This window comes from Myotis daubentonii, chromosome 19 (genome assembly GCF_963259705.1).
Source record: "Myotis daubentonii chromosome 19, mMyoDau2.1, whole genome shotgun sequence".
NCBI classification, from domain to species: domain Eukaryota; kingdom Metazoa; phylum Chordata; class Mammalia; order Chiroptera; family Vespertilionidae; genus Myotis; species Myotis daubentonii.
In genome coordinates this window covers 5,978,473-6,000,230 of record NC_081858.1, presented here as the reverse complement: position 1 = coordinate 6,000,230, position 21,758 = coordinate 5,978,473, and the positions used below count along the sequence as shown (strand labels likewise).

Below are 21,758 nucleotides of genomic sequence, written 5' to 3'. Positions count from 1 at the left end.
TTCTTAAAGGATACCTTTCAGCATTTCATATAATGCTGGTTTGGTGGTGATGAACTCCTTTAGCTTTTCCTTATCTGTGAAGCTCTTTATCTGACCTTCTGTTCTGAATGATAGCTTTGCTGGATAAAGTAATCTTGGTTGTAGGTTCTTGGTATTCATCACTTTGAATATTTCTTGCCATTCCCTTCTGGCCTGCAAAGTTTCTGTTGAGAAGTCAGCTGACAGTCGTATGGGTATTCCCTTGTAGGTAACTGGGTTTCTTTCTCTTGCTGCTTTTAAGATTCTCTCTTTGTCTTTTGCTCTTGGCATTTTAATTATGATGTGTCTTGGTGTGGTCCTCTTTGGATTCCTTTTTTTGGGGGTTCTCTGCTCTTCCTGGACCTGTAGGTCTATTTCTTTCACCAGGTGGGGGAAGTTTTCTGTCATTATTTCTTCAAATAGGTTTTCAATATCTTGCTCTCTCTCATCTTCTGGCACCCCTATAATTCTGATGTTGGTACGCTTGAAGCTGTCCCAGAGGCTCCTTACACTATCTTTGTATTTTCGGATTCTTTTTTCATTTTGCTTTTCCGGTTGGGTGGTTTTTGCTTCTTCGCATTTCGAATCTTTGACTTGATTCTTGCGCTCCTCTGGTCTGCTGTTGGGTGTCTGTATAATATTCTTTATTTCAGTCAGTGTATGCTTAATTTCTAGTTGGTTCTTTATCACAACATCGAGGATCTCATTAGATTTCTTGAGGATCTCACTACATTTATCAGCGGCTTCTAGACAGTTCTTAAGAGACCTTAAAAGTGTGGTTCTGAACTCAATATCCTCCATTGACAGTTTTGTCCTGTTTCTTTGTCTCCACATTTTTTATGCTTTCTTGGTACACCACCAAGTGGTCTTTGTGCGCAGTCTTGTTGCCTTTAAGCCTTGATTGATGTCAGCAATACCGGGGGTGGTTTGACCTCCGGGCTAACTGGCTATGAGAGTCAGCTGTGTCTGCAGTGGGAGAGCTTCTGTGCTGGATCTCTAGGGCGGTGCTAATCTAGCCTTTGCCTGAGGCTATCCGGCAAATGGTTCTGCGCCGGGCTTGGGCGGGGCGGGTCCCCGAGGATCTACAGGGCGGGCCGGAGCAAGCAGTTATGGCTGCTCTCAGTTCCTTCCCCAGGGGCTCTGCCTCTCAGAGTCCCAGCAATGGCTGCAAACCTCGGAGAGAAAGCTGCCTTCGAGTTCCAACCGAAGCCAGACAGTCCCGCTTCTCCCGTTTGAGTCTGGGTCCCCAGAGACTCACCCGGATCTGGAGCTCAGAGTCTGAAACTCCCTCCCGGATCTGGAGCTCAGAGTCTGAAACTCCCTCCCGATTGAAAACAACAACCACGCCCTCCGCCTCCAGCCCGCTCCACGCGCGCACTCCGCACCTGAGTATTTCACTTCAGCACTGCGCTTCCTCTGAGTCTGGGTATGATATTCTCTTTCCTCCTAGTTGTAGAATTTCCACTCAGCCAGCCTTCCTGTGGTTCTGTATGCTGTCTGTTCTGTCCTTTAGTTATATCTCTGAAGTGGTTGTTCGAGGGCAGCAATCTCCGGCATTAACCTATGCCGCCATCTTGGTTCTAGCTAATGTGTTAATTCTCAAAGGCTTTGCCTTTCTTTCTTTCTTTCTTTCTTTCTTTCTTTCTTTCTTTCTTTCTTTCTTTTAAATATATTTTATTGATTTTTTACAGAGAGGAAGGGAGAGAGATAGAGAGTCAGAAACATTGATGAGAGAGAAACATCGATCAGCCGCCTCCTGCACATCCCCCACTGGGGATGTGCCCGCAACCCAGGTACATGCCCTTGACCGGAATCGAACCTGGGACCCTTCAGTCCGCAGGTCAACACTCTATCCACTGAGCCAAACCGGTTTCGGCAGCAACATTTCTTTCTTTCTTCCTGTCTTTTCTTTCTTTCTCTCTTTCTTTCTCTTTCTCTCTTTCTCTCTTTATTTCCTTTCCCTTCCCTCCCTCCCTCTTCCTTCCTTCCTTCCTTCCTTTTGTTAATCCTCACCTGAGGATATTTTTCCACTGACTTTTAGGGAGAGTCGAAGAGAGAGGAAAACACAGAGAGAAACATTGATGTGACAGAAACACATCGATTGGTTGCCTCCTGCAGGAGCCCTGACCAGGGCCCCTGGCCGGGGAGGAGCTTGTAACCAAGGTACATGCCCCGAACCAGAATCAAACCCTGGACCCTTCCGTCCGCAGGCCAACGCTCTATCCACTGAGCCACACCAGTGAGGGCAAAGCTTTGCCTTTCCACAGAGCAGGGGTTCTGAGCCTTGGCACTGCTACATTTGGGGCCAATAGGCTGTCCTGTCCATTGTAGAGTGTCAAGCAGCATCCCAGACCTATGTCCGCTAGATGTCAGTAGCATCTCCAGCAGTGACAATGTGTCAGGATATTGCCAAATGTCCCATGTGGGCAAACGCATCCCCATGGAGAACCACAGCAGTAGATGACAACTAACATCCTGAATCCTCCCCCTCGTGGAATGCTGACTGGATGATGAGACAGTCCCCATATCTATATCCTATATAATAAAAGGGTAATATGCAAATTGACCCTAACAGCAGAAAGACTGGGAATGACTGGTCACTATGACACACACTGACCACCAGGGGGCAGATGCTCAATGCAGGAGCTGCCCGCTGGTGGTCAGTGCGCTCCCATAGAGGGAGCTCTGCTCAGCCACAAGCCAGGCTAATGGCTGCCAGTACAGCGATGGTGGTGGGAGCCTCTCCTGCCTCCTCAGCAGCGCTAAAGATGTCTGACTGCAGCTTAAGTTTGCTCCCTGCTAGCAAGTGGACATCCACCGAGGGCTGCCGGGCTGCCAGAGGGATGTCTGATTGCCAGCTTAGGCCCAATCCCCCAGGGAGCGGGCCTAAGCCAGCAGGTGGTCATCCTCCGAGGGGTCCCAGACTGTGAGAGGGCACAGGCTGGGCTGAGAGACCCCCCCCCCGCCCTGAGTGCACAAATTTTTGTGCACCGGGCCTCTAGTAGTAGTATAAAAGCCTAAGGGAACATTACAACCGAATGACCAGAATGACTGGAACGACAGGAATGACTGGTCAAAATGACGCACACTGACCACCAGGGGGCAGACACTCAATGCAGGAGCTGCCCCCTGGTGGTCAGTGCACTCCCACAGCCAACCTCCCCCGGCCAGCCAACCTCCCGTGGTCCCTCCCCCCCACCAGCAGGTCCCAATTGCCCGCTGCGACAGGGAACTGGGGGGTGGGTGATGACAGATACGGCCCCTTTCCCGGGGGGCCGAGAGCCAGCTCCCTCCTCAGGGCTGGTGGCCAACCTCCTTCCCCCCAGCCAGCAGGCCCTGATCAGCCCACCACCCGCCTGCTGCGGTGGCGGCGCAGCAGCAAGGGAAGTAGGAGAGGGAGAGGTGGGGAACCAGGTGATGGCGGGGTGCCGACGATGGTGGCGTCAGCGTCCAGCATCCATTCCTTCTGCACCCGGCCCGGCAACCATCACCTCCTCTCCCAACCCCACCAGGGCCTTTGGGCGCCAATTGGCCCAGCCCCAGTTGGCCTGGTACCGATTGGCCCTGATCGCCAGCCAGGCCTAGGGACCCCCACCTGTGCAGGAATTTCGTGCCCTGGGCCTCTAGTAAATAAATAATGCAATTGTGTACCCAAATGTTCAGAAACCTGAGCTTCTTCTTGACCACGCCTTCTCCATCACCCCTCAGGGTAGCTGTTGGATGGACATGGCCCTTGCCAGTCTAATCCCAGCCCTCTCGCTAACTAGCTGGATGACTTTGGACAAGTCACTTAACTTCCTCCTTCCCCAAGTTCACTACCTGGTCCAGGGCACTTGTCTCTAGCCTGGACTATTCCACCTGTCCCCTAACTGCCCTCTTTACCTTCAGTCTGACCTACTGCCAACCCATTCTCTTTCAATGCAAGCTTGATATTGTCTTTCCCTGCTTTACATGTATTATTAAAGTCAACTCCCCGATCCTGCGGGGCAGGTGCTATCATTACCCCTATTTATAGAGGTAAGGAAACTGAGTCTTAGAGAGGTTGTTTTGTTTTTAACTTGCCCTGAGAAACCCAGAAAAGTAGGTTATGGAGATGGGATTTGAATCCAGAACCAGCTAACTAGACAGAGCCTCTATGCTCTTATGTCCAGCCTGGCTCGCTGCAGTAAGAAGGGGCAATAGACAAGTCTCTCTCTCTCAAGGGGCGTCCCTGGGTGAGATTTTAAAGTGTACCTCTGAGAGTCTCCGGCAGAAAGAAGAAACTGGCAATTTTAGCTGTAGGCGATGCAAACAAGAGCGTGGCTGTGTCCATGACCGCAGACAAGGACAGTTGGATTTTCTTGAGCTCTTGGTAAAATACGCTTGCGAGCTTTTCTGAAAGGGAAACACAGCTAAGGATGGGGTGGGGGTGGGGGGGACTCTATACATGGCTTAGACTCATCTTTCTAAATTGTGCTCATTTCAGTGAAGATTTATAAGCCATTTCTAATCAAAGTCACATTTCTAAGAAAAGCATATTTTGATCGTGGGTCAGTACACTGCCAAGACCTGCTGGATAAAACGGAGAGGACGACAGGCCCAGCTAATGAGGAATGAGTTTCTGGCTGAGATGTTGATCGCCGTAAACAGCTTAATTGGGTTGAGTAATTTGGGCAAATATCTAGTTAAATGGATTCAGTCTGAATCCAAGTTCTAAACAGCTTTTCTAAACATACACACACAAATATATTACCCTGCATCATGGTCGCCTATTTCTTTGTCTGACTCCACCTCTAGACTTGGCGCTCCTTGAGGGAGAGGACCATCATGCCTTGCTCATGATTCTATCCCCAGAGCCTAGCACAGTGCCTGGCACCAGGTAGAAGCTCAATGTTCTTGAGGACATCTCTACATATAGAGTGAGGCAACAACACATCCCTCAGTTAACTGTAAATTCCATTTGGACAAGAGCCACAAATGTTTTAATCCCAGGTATACCCCCCAAACATGCTGGGCACTCCATAACTATGCATACCATCCCAATACTTGCTATGTCTGTGACCTTGGGCAAGCTACTCTCTGTGCCTCGGTGTCCTTATCTTCCATATGGAAATAATGAGTTCCTGTTCCAAAGGGCTGTTGGGAGGATCATTGAGATAATGCCACGCACAGCCCCTGGCACATAGTAAGTGCTCATTAAATGTTATCTCTTCACGGTTCCACTAGGGAGGGAAGCCATCGGCTCCCAAATATCAAGATTACAACATTTAAATACTGACATTTCCAGCGATGATGACTCTCACGCTGATCATTTTTTATGCATTCAGGCAAAGCCAGCCAAAAGGGTAGCATGACTAAAACATTGCATTTCCAAGAGCCCTTGAGGAAAATGCCCCAGTGGCAATTAGCACATGACTGTCGCCTATGTTGCCATCGCTTATGAGCTGATTTTATCCTCTGCTAATCAAACTGCTTCTCTGATATTTTTAGACCTTTCAAAAGAGGCCTTTCAGAACACAGGAAGCAATGCTTATTAACAGGTAGCAAGGAATCTGAGAGAACGAGAATCTGCCATCCTCAGAGGGGAAGGAAATGATAGGTGGGGGGGGGGGGGGGGGGAGCATGCCACAAGGTCCATGGGAACCAGGGTCTGAAGCCCGGACCATTCCGTAACCCCAAATAGCCTCTTCACCTTCCCCCTTTCTTCCCCAAACCAATAAACAGCCCATCTTCCTGCAGCTCCAGAGTGTGAGATTGAAACTGCTTCAGTAAAAGATAATTCTTGAGTTTCCTTGGCTGACCAGACAAACTCACGCCAGGCTGACTGGCAGCGCCTGGGCCATGGATCGGTTGGGCCCTGTTGCTGCCTGCCTGCTCCGTGACCTCCATGTCTCTGCTTCACTTTTCTGATGCCTAGTTTTCTCACCTGTAATTGAATCTTGTGAAGATTCAAGATAATACCCGGAAAGGCTGGATTCAGAATAGTAACCAAGGTGGATTTATGATCGTTACTCCACCTCTTAGTGTTTTATGGACATCCTCACAGCGCCCTCCCTGCCACGTTCTGTCATATAATGCCAACATTCATGGGGAGATATATATATTAGAGGCTCAGTGGGATCCCTCTGCCTGGCCTTCGGGGACTGGGCCGAAAGCAGCTCTCCAACATCCCCTGAGGGGTCCCAGATTGCGAGAGGGTGCAGGCCAAGCCGAGGGACCCCACCTGTACACAATCAGGGCTGGAGAGGGACCGTGGGAGGGCTCCTGGGCGTGTCCAGCCCATCTCACCCAGTCCCGATCAGCCAGACCCCAGCAGCAAGTTAGCCTACCAGTCGGAGCATCTTCCCCCTGGTGGTCAGTGCGTGTCATAGCAACTGGTCAAACGGTTGAATGATTGGAGGGATAATTAGCATATTAGATTTTTACATATATAAATATATTCAAGGATAAGCAAAAGTAGGCTTACAATTTATTCTTGTAGTATGATTTATTTATTCATTTTTGTATTATTTGTCCTTTCCATATGAATAATTGTAGATTTTTCAAGTGGTAAGAATTGGGAATGGCGGTGGGGGGGGGGGTATTCTCGTAGAGCTACCTGCAGTTTGATGCCTGCAGAATCTTGGCTGCTTGGTCTCTACTATCCTACCTGTCTTGTCATCCTACCATTAACTGAGGTTTCAGTGCACCGGGTGACTTACAAACACTACCTTGATACCCTGTGAGGAAGGTGTAATCACCTCCATTTTGCAGAGAAGAAGACTGAGGCTCAGAGACCAAAATGACGTGTGTGATGGAGAAGCCAAGCCCCAAAGACCCATTCTCTGCCCCACCCCTCCTCCCCACAATACCCAGAGCGGCACTATTTGCCGGGAGGAGGCCTGGCTTCCCTCCCAAGCATCCAAACTCAGTTGCAGACGTCGCTCCCACGGCCGGACTTGCTCAGCGCCCACACCTTCTGAGCTCACCAGCAGCTAGGAGCATTGTGGGGAGGACGTCACGCTGTCCACAGACGTCGCATCCAATCAGCCTTCTCCTGGCTACTCACCAAACAGTGTCCCTTTTCCTCCTCTGTGATATTAGAGCGCAGTCCTACTGCAAACTGACTTGAAAGGACGTCAAACCCCATTGCCCTTTGTCTGCCTGTGAAGGAAGACAGCCACTTACAGCCCGGAAAAGACCTGTGTTTAATCCATGGTAGGGGCCTTAATGAAAGTGGGGGGGGGGGGTATCAGAGGTCAGACACCTCTAGGCAGCCAGCCCTGATTCAGGAAAAATAAAAAACTCTCTCTAAATTCCTTTCTCTCTCTTCTTACTCTCCCTTCTCCCTCCACCTCCTCCCTGTCTCTCTCCACCCTTCCCCTTTGTATAAATGCACTTACTATGTGCTAGCTCTTTCTATACTTCCTTTCAGCTTCTTTAATTATTGTAACAATTCCATCTGTTTCAAAAGAGAAAGCAAAACCCCTAGAGACAGCCTGGCCACTTGGACACCAGGGAGGCAGCCTTTCAGGCCATCGCATCCCACAGACTCAGAGTCATCGCTGTTCTCGTCCGCCCTGGATGGCAATGGCCTGATCTGTAATGTGGGACTTTAGGTAAATAGAGCGATCATTAGACAACACTGATAATGGAGTGGCCCAGGGAATGTTGGTTTTTTTTTTAAATTAAATCTTTATTGTTCAGATTATTACATTTGTTCCTCTTTTTTCCCCCCCATAACTCCCCTCCTCCCAGTTCCCGCCCCACCCTCCGCCCTCACTCCCCACCCACTGTCCTCATCCATAGGTGCACGATTTTTGTCCAGTCTCTTCCCGCATCTCCCACACCCCTTTCCCCCCCAAGAATAGTCAGTCCATTCCCTTTCTATGTCCCTGATTCTATTATAATCACCAGATTATTTATTCACTTGATTCTTAGATTCACTTGTTGATAGATGCATGTTTGTTGTTCATAATTTGTATCTTTACCTTTTTCTTCTTCTTCTTCCTCTTAAAGGATACCTTTCAGCATTTCATATAATACTGGTTTGGTGGTGATGAACTCCTTTAGCTTTTCCTTATCTGTGAAGCTCTTTATCTAACCTTCTGTTCTGAATGATAGCTTTGCTGGATAAAGTAATCTTGGTTGTAGGTTCTTGGTATTCATCACTTTGAATATTTCTTGCCATTCCCTTCTGGCCTGCAAAGTTTCTGTTGAGAAGTCAGCTGACAGTCGTATGGGTATTCCCTTGTCTGTAATTGACTGTCTTTCTCTTGCTGCTTTTAAGATTCTCTCTTTGTCTTTTGCTCTTGGCATTTTAATTATGATGTGTCTTGGTGTGGTCCTCTTTGGATTCCTTTTGTTTGGGGTTCTCTGCGCTTCCTGGACCTGTAAGTCTATTTCTTTCACCAGGTGGGGGAAGTTTTCTGTCATTAGTTCTTCAAATAGGTTTTCAATATCTTGCTTTCTCTCATCTTCTGGCACCCCTATAATTCTGATGTTGGTACGCTTGAAGCTGTCCCAGAGGCTCCTTACACTATCTTCGTATTTTCGGATTCTTTTTTCATTTTGCTTTTCTGGTTGGGTGTTTTTTGCTTCTTCGCATTTCAAATCTTTGCCTTGATTCTTGCGCTCCTCTGGTCTGCTGTTGGGAGTCTGTATAGTATTTGTTATTTCACTCCATGTATGCTTAATTTCTAGTTGGTTCTTTATCATAACATCGAGGGTCTCATTAGATTTCTTAAGGATTTCACTACATTTATCGGTGGCTTCTAGACAGTTCTTAAGAGACCTTAAAAGTGTGGTTCTGAACTCAATATCCTCCATTGACAGTTTTGTCCTGTTTCTTTGTCTCCGCATTTTTTATGCTTTCTTGGTGCACCCCCTAGTGGTCTTTGTATGCAGTCTTGTTGTAGTTAAGCCTTGATTGTTGTCGGCAATACTGGGGGTGATTTGACCTCCAGGCTAACTGGCTGAGAGTCAGCTGTGTCTGCAGTGGGAGAGCTTCTGTGCTGGATCTCTAGGGCGGTGCTAATCTAGCCTTTGCCTGAGGCTATCCGGCAAATGGCTCTCCGCAGGGCTTGGGCAGGGCGGGTCCCCGGGGATCTACAGGGCGGGCCGGAGCAAGCAGTTATAGCTGCTCTCAGTTCCATCCCTAGGGGCTCTGCCTCACAGAGTCCCAGCAACCGCTGCAAACCTCGGAGAGAAAGCTGCCTTCGAATTCCGACCGAAGCCAGACAGTCCCGCTTCTCCCGTTTGAGTCTGGTTCCCTAGAGACTCGCCCAGATCTGGAGCTCAGAGTCTGAAACTCCCTCCCGATTGAAAACAACAACAGCGCCCTCCGCCTCCAGCCTGCTCCGCGTGCACTCCGCACCTGAGTATTTCACTTCAGCACTGCGCCTCCTCTGAGTCTGGGTATGATATTCTCTTTCCTCCTAGTTGTAGAATTTCCACTCAGCCAGCCTTCCTGTGGTTCTGGATGATGTCCGTTCCGTCTTTTAGTTGTTTTTTGAAGTGGTTGTTCGAGGCAGCAATCTCCGGCGTTAACCTATGCCGCCATCTTGGTTTCCTCCCCCAGGGAATGTTTTAAACCAAAAGCAGAGGAGTGTGAGGGTGTCTCCAGCTGCAAATGGCAGGACCGACCGCAATTCCTGCAGTTTCAGGTCAGGGTGTGTGGGGTTTTTCAGCATAAACTGCCATTTTTCTGAAGACTGGTGTTCCGGCTTTAACAAAGAAAAGGGAGGCTTTCTTTCCAGCTAGACACAGAGCCTAGGGGTTCGGGCAAAGGGGGGGGGGTTGTTTTGATAATGAACTTGATATCGGGTTACAATTGGTTAATATAGACCAGGCCATGGCGTTGCAGCTAATTCCTTCATTTTACAAAGCCTGGTTCTTAACAAAGCATAGAATTGGCTTCAAATGGATATAAAAGGAACAGCGTGGATGCCACAAAGGCCCAGGGGGTGCAAGGCAGAAATGGCGCAGCTGTGTGGAAAGCGTGCATGAGCCGCGTGCTGCTGCTGCTGATTCAGCCAGCACCACAAAGCACCCAGGCACCCGCTGCTTTTACGTAGACGTGGGTTTCAGGCCAACGGAGCCCAAGCCAAAGAATTCCCCTCGAGGGCTCAGGAGGCAGGGCAGTGCAGACCAGCAGAGCCCCCGGTTCTGAGCAGCTCTGAGGAGGCAGGCGTGCCACCTAGAGTCACAGAGAAGCCTGCAAATGGAATCACACGGGTCTGTTCTTCTGCCTGTAGCTTCTTCCACTCCGTGTGTCTTTGAGGCTCATCCATGTTGTTGGAAATACCAGCTGTTCCGTCCCTTTCATGTTGAATTGTGTTCCATCGTATGAACACATCGAAGTTTACCCATTCGCCTGTTGCTGGACATGTGGGTTGGTTCCAGTTTTTCTTCCTGTTAACATCTGAACTGCTCTGAGAACTTTGCTGGCGCGTCTTGTAGTTGACACAGCCTGGTGGGCAGAGCACAGCCCCCACCCTTGGGTGAGCCCTGGAGGGAGAGTCGCATGGGACACATCGTCTCAGCACGAGGAGTGATGCAGAAAGGCCGGCACAGGCTGGCACGGGAGGGACAGCAGCAGCGCCTCTAGCTTAGCCCAGGGCTTCCAGCAAAGCTCCCCGGAGAGGCGTTCAAGTGAGAACCAGGGAGGACCGGTGTGAGCGAAGTGAAGACTGAGGCCGGCTCTGGAGGACAACAGAACACGTGCGGACGTGGAAGGCAGACAAAACGAGGATGCCGCGGGACATCTCCACAGTGAGAGGGGCTGTGAGAGACTCTCAGAAACGCATTTCCCATAATCCTCAGGACCACCACGACAAGCATACTCAGCTCCATTTGACCAACGGGGAGCCTGAGACTCGGGGGGATGAGGTGACTGTCCCGGCGATACCATTACTGATACATCGAGATTTGACCCAGCAGTCCTGTCTGCGGCCAAGGGTCATGCTCCTTCCTGACCCCAGGCCACCCCTGGTGAGGTGACTTCAGGGGGGTGGAGAGGAAGCAACAGATGAGAGAAGGGTCCACATGCCCCTGGCACGAATGGACATTGAAGAAGATAGACCTACTTATTAAATGGGTAAACGTCTGAGAAAAGGAAACACAAGCATATTGTTTGTATTTCCTCACTTGTATTTACTTAATCACTTATAAATGCAAGTAAAGAGATCTCACTTTCCAAACTGATCAAATCCCACCCATTTTGCTCTCACTATGTCACATGATACAAAGGTAGACTGTGTGTGTGTGTGAGTGTGTGTGTGTGTGTGTGTGTGTGTGGTTTGCGGTCAGAGGCAAGCGCTAGAAGAAAGTGGGATCAGAGAAATGCCGAGAGATGTTTGCAAATTAAAGGGCCGAGGGGATCTACAGGTTAAGCCAAGTAAGATAAACAGCCCTGCCAATTAACTTCCTGTTCTCAGAAGCGGCGAGCAGAGGACGCTGCCTGAACAATGAAGCGAGCGGGAGCTTTCACCGTGGGTGCTGTCTGCGTGTCATCCGTTCCCCTTTACACAGGATTGCGTGGCAGTAACGGGGGGAGGGGGGTGTGATTAGGATGCTGGCAGGGGCTTGCTTTGATGGGCAACACACAGGCAGGCGCCCAACAGCCATGGCGATCAGAGCCAGTCCCTCTCCAGTAAACTCACAAATTGCAGCCCCCCTAGTCCGCTTGGTCAGGGAAGGGCACTGGGCTGCGATCACAATGTTTAAAAGACCAGGCCTCCCGCTGGGGGTCCTGGCCTCGCAGGAACTGTGACACCGAACACGCGCCCACCGAGCTCAGAGGCTCACTGCTGTTCATGAACCTGCTCATTTCCTCCTCTAGCATATCATCCCCATGACAGGATAAGAAAACTGGGGGTACAGAGGTTCGATGGCTTGGTCCAGGAAGCCCTTGGCTTTAACCTTGCTCTATCCTGCACCCACACCTCGTAGGGCAGTGAAGGGTGGGCACAGGGTGATGAACCCCATTTGCCCCCGACAGAGGTCCTGAGAAGCCCCACTCAGGTGCAGACAGGGAAACTGTGCTGAGGATGGGAGTGTGGGGGGAGCCCCCATGAAGAAATGTAAGTAGTCAGAGAGAACCCCAACATCCCCATAAAAGGGAACAAATGACCTGCAGACAGCACCCAGTACGGGAGCTCCCAGTGGCGCCTTCATGGCTCAGCAGCGCTCTCTGAAGTCAGCCAGCAGAGAATGAGCCCGTTCTCCTGATTTCATCTACAGGAACACGGGGGTCCACAGCGAGGACAGTGGGGCAGCGAGGGTGCACCTGTGGGACCAAGGTTAGCCACCCCGGGAGATGGCCCCGGTAATGACAGAAGTGGCAGCAGACACTCCCACTGTATTCGCTGTGAGCCGGGCACTAGTCCAACCACGTGTGCAAAAATGAACTCATTTAGCCCCAAACAACCCTGCAGGTGAGCACTGTTGTCATCTCCCTATGACGGAAGAGGAAACGCACAGAGAGGCTCAGGGTCCCGCCCTCTGCAGTCAGCCCACCCCCACCTTTCACACAAGGCCTTGTACCTCAAGTCTCTGCTCTCCCAGGTCCCTCCACGTGACTCACAGCTTTCCCTTCCTATGCGGTAATCCCACATCCGACAGCCCCAGGGACCCCACACTCTGAGTCTGCCGTGCAGGAGCGTCACATCTTTGCTCAACCATATGGAACGAGAGATCCATCTCAGTGCCTGTGTGCATGAGCTGAGGAGCAGACCTGGGTCTGAGTCCTGAGTTCGCCCTTGACTGTGACCTTCAGTAAGCTTATACGCTGGAGAGGTCAACATGTGGGCTCTGTCCATCCGCTGACAAATGGATAAACAAGGTGTGACACATCCACGTGACGGAATATTACTTGACCACGAAAAAAAACAGAGTCCTGACACCTGCTACAACATGGATGAACTTTGAAAACAGTCTGCTCAGCGAAAGAAGCTGGACACAAAGGACACATATTGTATCGTTCTGCTTATATGCGATGTCCAGCATAGGAAAATCTATAGGGACAGAAAGACTGGGAGATTCCAGGGGCTGGGCGACTAGGATAATGGGTTGATATCTGAAGAGGTTTTGTTGTTGTTTTTTCAGCAAAAGAACATGTTTTCAGATGGACTGTGGTGATGGTGGCACATATCTGTGAATATACGAAACACCACTGACCTGTACACTTTAAATGGATGAGTCGGATGGTGTGTGAATCGCATAGCATTTCACAGTGAAGATGCTGAAGAAGGAGGAAGCGAAGGAGGGGAAGAAGGAGGAGGGGGGAGGGGAAAGATGGGGTGAGGAGGGAGCTCTAGAGCAAGGCTGCCTGGGCTCCAGCCCCAGACCTGCCACCTCCTCGCCTGGCGCTATTGCCTGAGCCTCCCTTTTCCCACCCAGTAATGGCTGAGGAGGAGTAAAGGGTATGAAGATCTCGCCATCACTGTGGCAGGGACTCCAGCCACCTGTTAACCCTTTTGCTGCTGGGTCCCGGGGCGGTCCAGGGGGGTTGCGGGGACAGACCAGGTGGCCGGGGAAGAGGCACAGGGCATCACTCCTGCCAACCACTAAGAATCACACCCTCAGACTCTGAGCTTAGAATCTGCGACCAGGCAGAAGCCACCTGGAGTTCGGTTTGCCAGCAGCAGCGACCGGAGCACCGTTTTCCAGTGCGGAGATTTCCGTGTAATTAACGCGAGTTCATCAGTGTGCCCAACCTGGGTTTCCATGGAGACGCCCTGCGCTCAGTTAACGTGGCGGAGCTGCACCTGTTCCTCCGTCCGGCGAACCGCACCTACTCGCCATCTTATTGTCCTGACCCCGTGCTACCCCGGTCACTCGGCCTTCTTTTTCCTCCTCTCCTCTCATGTTTCCTAATGAGCATCCTGAGGGGAGAAAGAAGCGAGGGAGGGAGAGAAAGACAAAACCTGTTCTTTTCGGAGACAGAGGAAGAACTGGGGAAAGGTGAAGTGTCAGCCTCCCAGCACGAATGACTTATCAGCCGACGGAACTGGCCTCGGCTGCAGAATTCAGGCGCGTCTGTACAAGGAGATGAAAGCCACACGGGCCTGGCCTTATATGGGGCCTTTCTTGCCTCAGCTGGAGGAACAGACGTGAAATCCAGGCCTGAGAAGTCGCCATATTTGGAAAGACACTGGGGAAGGTGTTAAAAAGATTTACAATGCGCAGCCGAACAGCCTCCCTTTAAGTCCAGCAAGGGGTGAAAATTACAATTTGGTGGGGGGTGGGGGGCTGACAAATGGCATCCCTCAGTGGGCGGGAGGAGCTGTCTGTCTCACTGGAGTAAGAAACACTTGCATCTCACTGTGTTTTCTCAAACCTGCGGAACAGATGAGGTTCAGAGGCAGGAGAGTGCCAAGCCCAGCGAGTCCTGGAAAGCTAACGTGAGCTCCCCCGGGCATCGGGCATCAGTCTTGCCAGAGGAGGGTGACGTGTGGTGGTTAAGAACACGGACGCACCAGCTGCGCCACCACAGGCAGGTCCTTTCGCCTCTCTGAGCCTCCGAGTCCCCATCCACAAAAGGGGGACAGCACTAGTATTTAGGGGATCGTAATGATGATCAGTGGGTCAGTGTTGAAGCGAGTAGTAACCATCACCAAGTGTTCATTACTATTGTCCTCTCCCTCCCCGGTACCCAGCACCAGGGCGTTAAGTAGATGCTAGTAAATGGTTGTCGAATAAATGAATGAATGAATGAATGAATGAATGAATGAATGTCATCCAGAGGTCAGCCAAGGGCATGCATAAGTGCTGCTGCTGTTCTGAAGACATTTGTCTCTTGATCCACTTCCTGAAAGCAAGGATTTCAAAGTTAAATGCCTTCCAGGTGCAGGCAGGGAGTACGAGTGAGTGGCGTCGGCCTGGGGACTCCTATACGTTTACCGGCCCCTCTCTATCGAACACCAGCAAGGCCAGGCCAGACCCAGCCTGAGACCCCATCAGAAACCCTGGTCACTCCACCTGCCTGAACCTGCAGAGACCTGCCCACCCTCTGCCTGATCCCACGCCCACCCCTGCACTTAGTTCCAAACAACACACTCCAATTTTGAAGTTCAATTTCTCTCTAACCCACAGTATCCATAATGAATTGAGAAAAGCATGTGAAATACAATCATGCATTGTTGCAAAGCTCTTGGCAAAGTTGCGCCGCTGGGACCCTCCTGGTCTGGGACATGGTTTAAGTTGTCATGATAATGAATTGCCATGGTCACTCAGGTCTGGGAACGGATCCAGGATGTCACAGTGGGTTGTGAAAAGAAGTCCGCAGCAAAGGTGACACCTTGTACCTCATTTACGAGGCAGCAGTCCCGACACGAATCACAGTGGGATGGGTGACAGAAGGTTCTTTTCGGCACAGCTCTTTAAAAATGGTACTTGAAGGTTCTGAAATCTACTTAAAGGGGCCTCCTGGGTGGAGCATTCCGTCCTCCCTGCCCATCTCAGCGACGTCTGTGACATCGCACCATCAGCCTGGACTGGGAAGCTGAAATGCAGATGTGGGGTGGGGCATGCGCGCAAACACTTCGCTCCACCCGTTTGGTTTCAAGCATGTGGGCAGCTCTGTAATCAGCCAGAGCCTCATAGCTGGAGGTTGGGTGCCTTGACGGTCCCTGCCTGGCTCCATTTCTGGAAACATCCTCATATTTCTTCATTAAGCAGCTGTCACTAGAGAATTGATTCCTTCTCTAGGAGAACAAGATTGTGAGGTTGTGCCTATAAATCAGCAAAATAGGTACTTGAGATAATTAACAAAAAAATGCAAGACCCGCCCCCCCGCCCCCCAGGGATGTCTGTGGTCAGTGGGAGCAGGGGGGGAGGGGCTTAAATCAAGAAAATTGCAGGGATTTATCTACAGAGTCCAAATACCACAAAAGATTATGATGATTGTATGTGACCTCTGGAAAATTTGGAATCAGGCGGAGAGGACAATGTCAGGTTTAAGTTGCAGAGTGGACGCCGGTGTCTATAAAATACTGAAATGCGAGCAAGGTGACTGACCTTGACCCAACCCCAGAGCAACCTTTACTCCCCAGTGCTAAATGGGGAGCTCAGACTACGCCTCCAATTTCGTTCCAGTCATGAGATGCCTAGACAGCCCTAGCCGGGTGGCTCGGTTGGAGCGTTATCCACCAAAAGGCTGCGGGTTCAGTTCCCAGTCAGGCACATATCTAGGTTGTGGGTTTGATCCCCAGTCAAGGCTCATATGAGAGGCAACCAATCAGTGTTTCTCTCTCTCCCTAAAAGAAAAATATTAAAATTACCAAACATATCCTCAGGTGAGGATTTAAAAAAAAAAAAAGCCTAGCACATAATCTGCAAACAATTGTGGTTCTTATCCTGGTGCTTAAGAGGAGATGGTTGTGGCCAACGGACCTAAGGCAAAGCTGGGTTCCACTCCCCTTCAGCTCCACCCGCTGTTTTGTGATCCTGAGAAGTTCCTTAACCTCTCTGAGCCTCAGTTCCCTCAGCAGCAGATGGGGGTCTTCATCAGACCAGCCCTGCTTATCAGAGTTAAGGCACATCATGAGAAGCGCGCGGCAAACTGCTCACATGCTTATTCATGTGGGACCATGTGCCTCGCACCATATTAAGCAATTTCTGCCAAAGTCAAAGCAGTGTGGTGGGCTTGAAACCACACTCGTAAGAGTTTAGCCAGGGGTGGGCAAACTTTTTGACTCGAGGGCCACAATGGAACAAAAGCATGGATGGAGTGTTTGTGTGAACTAATATAAATTCAAAGTAAACATCATTACATAAAAGGGTACGGTCTTTTTTTTCAATAGTTTTATTCATTTCAAATGGGCCAGATCCGGCCCGCGGGCCGTAGTTTGCCCACGGCTGGTTTAGACTGTCAACCGATGGTTGTTGGTGCCAACTGCACACCAACAAGAATCCCCAGTGAAGAAGGAAACTTGATTCAGTGCAAAGCAGCTCAATTGTGACAGCATGGCCATGAACACAGCATTGCCATGGACACAGCATGGCCGTGAACACAGCATTGCCATGGACACAGCATGGCCATGAACACAGCATGGCCATGAACACAGCATGGCCACGAACACAGCATGGCCGTGAACACAGCATTGCCATGAACACAGCATTGCCATGAACACAGCATGGCTGTAGAGCGGCTCTGGGCCTGGCAGCTCTGGGATCACGCCCCTCTGGCTGGGCAGCTCTGCTCTTCGGGGTCTGCTTTGTGCTCTGTCCTTGGTGTTTCAGCTCAGATGGGGAGATGCAGTTTCCATCCTTTGGTGAAAAGGAAAAGAGTGCTCCTGGTGCCAGAGGGGAGCTAGGCTATATGGACAGAAGTCCCCGCCCCTGGTCCCTGGTTGGTCCATTCTCATGCAAATGAAGACTCTGAATCCTCACAGTTTGATTGATCCAAAGGCACTGTTCTGATTGGTCAGTATAGAGCCACTCTGATTGGTTGGAGATGCCGAGCTCTGACTGGATGGGGAAAGTCTCAGTCCTATTGGTCCAGGAACTCCTTTATCAGGGCTGGCTCAGATGGTAGAAACCCAGAACGGGCAGCAGTTTGGCACAGAAGCAGGCAGTTTAGTGTAGAAGCTTCTCTATGAAGTGCAGTTAGCGTGAGCGGCCCCCGTGCAGAAACGGCTGCTAGGCTCTGCTTTTTTATTTGAGCCCCGTTAGCAACTAGGAGCCCTCCTTAGTGGGTGTCTTTTTTTCATCTTTTTTCTCAATGTCCACAAGACCCCAGCTCTGCAACCCCCAATTCATATAACCTTAGACAAAGTTGGGGGGTCTCGGTTTGCTCATCGGTAAAATGGAGGGGGTCCCCCTTCACGTCCACAAATCCTCATTAAGAAAAGCTTGGCTTGGCCCCTCTCCGAGCCATCCAGATGTTTCTAAAATAGACCCGTTATGATATTGCAGAGACCAAATGCGGGTGATGGAGTACATTTTCCACATTGCATTTGTCATCTAGACAGGTTTAAGGGCGTGGATAATGAACTCGGAATTCCAAATGAACTTAAACCAATTCCTTTCTTGTTCTCTCTTTGAGGCAAGAAAGGTTTCTTTGAAGGAAATGAGGAAAACTTCATCTTTGTCTGCTCCTGGCAGAACACCTGTGCTTGCCCAGGGCTGAGTAGTGGGAAGCTGACTTGCCAGAGGGAGAAGACAGATGCTGCAGCAGGAGTTAGACACAGGCCCTGGAATCCCAAAAAGCCCTGAGTTCAAGTCCTGCCTCTGCCACTTACTGGCTGTGACACTCTCATCCAGTTACTTAACATCTTGGGGGCTCCCCTTCATCGTGTGGATCACAATATCTATGTCCCTGGGTAACTGTGAAGACGAGTTATATTAAAACATTAAACACAATATATTTCACCACTCCTCCATGGCAACCACGAAACAACTACCCTGTAAGATTTGAGGCTCTTCTTATCCCCATTTTATAGATGAGAAAACTTGCCCCACTTCAGAAGTAGTACGTGGTAGTGCTAGGAAAGGAGACATTGTAGAAATAATAAATACAGGCTGAAGCAAAAGGAGGTTTACAGTTATCTGTATGGAAAACAATACAATAATTAATAAATAGTAGTACAAGAATAAACTCTGTTTCACATACTCACAACCGTAAACCTACTTTTGCCCACCCTGCACATGGATGATTACAATTGGGGAGGAAAGGCTGTGATGAGAAATGCTATTCAGGGATGGCAGGGCTTAGGAATAATGCGTCTCAGGAACGGGTTTATACGGCCAGAAATCTTTGCCCCCAAAACCCGAGTTTGTAATGCTTGCCAATTTCTGTTACAAATACTCCCACTGTCACTAATCTCCATGCCCCATGTGACATCACGGAGCACAGGACGGGAAGGGAATGGCACAGTCAGCTCTTACACACACACACACACACACACACACACACACACACACACACACACACGGTCTCTCTCCCAAGCTCGTACACCATTGTTCTGTCCCCACTGACTCACTCCAGCTGGTTCCCCTGAAAGAACCCCTTGGCCTTCTTTCCTGGGCCCCGCCCCTCAGCGCGGCAAGCAGATGTGTCCCCGAGGCTCTGCGTGAGCGCTCTGGGGAGCTCGCTGAGGGCTGGGTTTGACTCAGTCGGGATCATGGGTGTGGGCTCGGAGCCGGGAAAGTGTCCTCCTTGGCCCGAACAGCTCCCTGTGCACGATGAAGACATTTTTCTGTAGAGTGGACGGCAGTGGAGCTTTCAGGGAAGTAGCTCTGATGTCATTTGAATCTCATGTGCTCCTGGTGCACGTGGAATGTGGGGTGTGTGGGGGTGGGGAGGGGCTGGGGGCCAGTTTTCAAAAGGAATCAAGTCCCCAGCTCCTTCCTGCACTGACCACCCCTCCCTCAGGGCTCTTCAGGTAAAGTCTGGGGCATGGAGAGCCGCCTAATTAACTTGCCTATTGTCACCTAAAAAATGCCTCTTCTCCTGGCTTTCCTGTGGCAAAAAAGAGCAAAGTGGTGATCAGGCGGGAAGGTCACATTCTACCAAGGAATGTGACTGTGTGGGAAGAGGGCCCGGACACCGCCTCCCCCGCCCAGATCCGCACGCTGGACACACGTCCTCTGTATCTCATGACGACCTGCCTCCGAAGACGCCCATCTGCTGTTACCCCGGTGAAGAGTATCCCTCCCAAGCTGAAGACTGGGTTTTCCCAAGCTGCCTTACTCCCCAGGGGCTCTTCCTCCTGTCCGCCTTCCCAGGAATGCCTGCAGGCGGCCACTACAGCAGAACGAAGGAACTGGCTCACTGTGGCCGGAGGAACAGGCAGCCACGTCCACGAGGGTCCTTGGGGAAGCAGCAGCATTCCCATCGTTGAGACGGTTGTGCGAGGGCAAGAGACCTGTTGGCTGCTGCGCGTGATAGTTTAAGGGGGGAGGGTTTTAAGCAGGGCAAGCCCTGAGACCACGCGTGAGGAGGTCGGACACCTGGGAAAAGGGGAGGATGGGGACTGTGTGGAAAGAGTGTCCGGCTGCAGTGCCGCTCTGAGAAGGTCTCCGCCGCCCGGTGGAGGCTCCAGAGCAAAGGCTGCCGCAGGCGGAGTCCCACGCTGGGCAGAAATGGCCAGGCCCACGGCTCTGTCAGCGGCTGGGCTGTCCGCAGTGAGTGTCCTCAGCTCCAAGGCTTTGCTCTCAAAGAACTCAGGGGTCTTTATTTCTCCACCAGAGTTAGGCTAGGCCTACAGGTCTGTGGCGAGCCGCGGCCGCGGGTCTCTCTTCCGCAGGATGGGGTTTGGGAAAGTTGTCAAGAATAAGGCCTACTTCAAGCGATTCCAAGTGAAATTCAGAAGATGGCGAGAGGGTAAAACTGATTGCTGTGCCCGGAAACGCTTGGTCATCCAGGATAAAAATAAGTACAACACACCTAAATACAGGATGATCGTCCGCGTCACCAACAGAGACATCATCTGTCAGATCGCTTATGCCCGTATAGAAGGAGATACGATATTTTGTGCAGCGTATGCTCATGAACTCCCCAAGTATGGTGTGAAGGTTGGCCTGACAAATTATGCTGCAGCATATTGTCCTGGCCTGCTGCTGGCCCGTAGGGGTCTCGGTAGTTTTGCATGGACGAGATCTATGAAGGCCAGGTGGAGGTGACTGGAGATGAATATAATGTGGAAAGCATCGATGGTCAACCTGGTGCCTTCACCTGCTACTTGGACGCAGGGCTTGCCAGAACTACCACTGGAAACAAAGTTTGGGGTGCCCTGAAGGGAGCTGTGGATGGAGGCCTGTCTATGCCTCACAGTACCAAACGATTCCCTGGCTAAGATTCAGAAAGCAAGGAATTCAATGCAGAAGTACATTGGAAGCACATCATGGGCCAGAACGTTGCAGATTATATGCGTTATCTAATGGGAGAAGATGAAGATGCTTACAAGAAACGGTTCTCTCCGTATATAAAGAACAATGTAACTCCAGACACGATGGAGGCGATGTATGAGAAAGCTCATGCTGCTATAGGAGAGAACCCAGTCTTTGAGAAGACGCCTAAGAAAGAAGTTAAAAAGAAGAGGGGGAACCGTCCCCAAATGTCTCTTGCCCAGAAGAAAGATCGGGTAGCTCAGAAGAAAGGAAGCTTCCTCAGAGCTCAGGAGCGGGCTGCTGAGAGCTAATAAACCAAACCATAATTTTCTATGAAGATTTTCCAGAAGAGAGACAATAAACTTATCAGGCAAACAGATAAAAAAAAAAAAAAAAAACAACTCAGGGGACTGCCCTGAGCCCGAGGCAGACGGCAGTGCAGGATGCTGGCCTTGCTCGGCTCGTTCTCAATCCTCCCTCGGTGCCTACCCTTCAAGCCATTGCCCCTGTGTACTCCCCAAAGGGGCCACTCCGTAGGCAGTGGGGTCTGTAGCTGCAAGGACTTGGGGCGAGAGAAAGATTTTACTGTGCTCTGGGCCCAGGAGGGTCTGCGGGCTGCCACCAGACTAGCTGCATGGGGACTATCCCCTCAGTGTTCCACCCAAGTCACAAGAGGCGGAGACGGAGACGCAGCATGACTTTCCAAATATCATAAAACCTCGTCTCTGTGGCCCACAGACATCTGGGAAACTCAAGTAACCAGTTCTGTTTCCTTTTTATCCCCAGTGTCTTACATGCACAAATTATAACATAAACACACAAACCTCGTAAACAGTCACAATATTACAAATAAGATCAGAATATCTGTGACCATCACCCCAGACCGGCTCTTACCCCAGAAGCAGGAGTCATTAGCTATTTAGTGTGATTCCTTCCAAAGCAAATGG

The 21,758-nt window shown here is 50.5% G+C and overlaps 1 protein-coding gene and 1 pseudogene across 1 annotated transcript in view; both read left to right on the top strand.

The window, feature by feature from the left end:
* CCDC60 (coiled-coil domain containing 60) overlaps positions 1 to 21,758 on the top strand; it is a 107,365-nt gene that overhangs the window by 5,685 nt on the left and 79,922 nt on the right. The gene's annotated exons all lie outside the window — the stretch shown is intronic.
* LOC132222095 (large ribosomal subunit protein uL18-like) lies at positions 20,161 to 21,181 on the top strand (annotated as a pseudogene).